Here is a 1,753-nt window from a genome sequence, read left to right on the forward strand (position 1 = left end):
TCCCGGGGGAGGACCATCCTTCAAGAGGCGGCGTGTATAAAAATTTCCCGGCCTGTTGATTGGTCTGTCACAGTGATTTGTGGCTCTTCCCCCGAGGTAATGGGGAGCAACTGGGGCCGCGCACGGCGGCTGGACAGGCTGCTGCACGGAACGGGCGGGGGCCGGGCGGCCGGCAAGATTTATTGACCTCGGCCCACGGAGGTCCCTTCAGCGCTTTTAATCTGGCCTTTCAGCTGTCACCGGCACTGATTACAGCCCGGCCCGCTCCCCGGCCCCGAGGGGGGCGGCCGAGGGGGCCGCGCCATCTGGCCTGCCGCCCGGGGTGCCCCTTCCCCACCCTCGGGGGCCCTGACCCAACATCGGCCAGGGCAGCTGCTGCTCGTTTTGATTTTTTTAAAGAAAACAACTTTGTTGAGATACAGTCCACATGCCGTAGGATTCACCCGTTTGCAGCTCGATGGCTTTAGCGTGTTCACGGGGTTACACGACCATCACCACGGTGAATTCCAGGACATTTCATCACGGCCGAGAGAGGCCCGAGGACCGTGGGGCGCTCCGCCACACGAGCCGGCCGCGGCCCTGCCCCTCAGCGTGTGCCCGCCGGGACGCCGGGACGCGGGCCGTGGCCTCGTTCGGAACCGCCGTCGCCCGCAGCGCCCGAGGCGTCTTCAGAAGGTGATGCGCACACGAACCGTGGTCCGTCCAGGCGGAGGAGTGTCATCCGCACTACAAGGAAACGAGGTAAGGCGTCCCGAAGAGACGCGGAGGGACCTTACATGCTGCCAGGCACTGGAAGACGCCGCGCTGCCGAAAACCGCGTCGGGAATCCCTCACGCCTGGCCTGTCGGAAGGGCGGTCATCAAGGAGACAACAGACAGCAAGCGCTGGCGAGGGCACGGCGGGGGGCCCTGACCCGGCGCGGCCGCCGCGGGAACCGGCGCCGAGGGGCCTCAGAAAGTTAGAAATGGAACCGCCCTGCGACCCAGCAACCCCACTTCTGGGAATGCACCTGGAGCAAACGAAATCACTCCCTCAAAGAGACGCCTGCACCCCCAAGTTCACGGCAGCGATATTCACGGTGGTCAGGACGCGGAGACGACCTGTGTCCTTCAGTGGGTGATAGATAAAGAGGGCGTGGCCTGCCATCCCTCAGCTTTCCATCACCCGGCAGCCATCGAGTGACGGCGCTATCACCTGTCAATCTATCTATCACCTACCTACCCATCTATATCTATCATCCATCATCTATTGATCTATCTATCTATCTATCTATCTATCATCTATCTATCTATCTATCTATCTATCTATCTATCTATCTATCTATCCATCCATCCATCTATCTTCTATCTATCATTTATCATCTATCCACAGCCGCCTGGTCGACCCCTTCTAGGCGCTGGGCCCGAGCCTCAGCACTGGCTGACTTGAGGGCCCAGCAGCGGGGACCACGGCAGACCCTCACGCCCAAACGTGGCTCAGATTGTCCCCGCCCCCTCCCTCTGCGGCAACCTCGACCCACAGGGTCCGGCCTCCCATCCCGGTTTCCGTGTGGCCCTGGAGGCGTCCAAAGGCACCGTCGGCCCCCGCTCCACCCCTGGCCCACGGAGGCCCTCCAACGCATCAGTGAGGGGCGGGAGAGGGGACAGGCGGCCTGCGCCCTTCTGGTCACCAGGCCGAGTGGCCGGGACACTGCGACCCAGCTGTTTAAACTGGCCGCAGGCCGACTCTCCTGTGTGTCCCGGGAGGGCCGGGC

Source organism: Rousettus aegyptiacus, unplaced genomic scaffold (genome assembly GCF_014176215.1).
Source record: "Rousettus aegyptiacus isolate mRouAeg1 unplaced genomic scaffold, mRouAeg1.p scaffold_m13_p_3, whole genome shotgun sequence".
In the NCBI taxonomy this organism is placed as follows: Eukaryota; Metazoa; Chordata; class Mammalia; order Chiroptera; family Pteropodidae; genus Rousettus; species Rousettus aegyptiacus.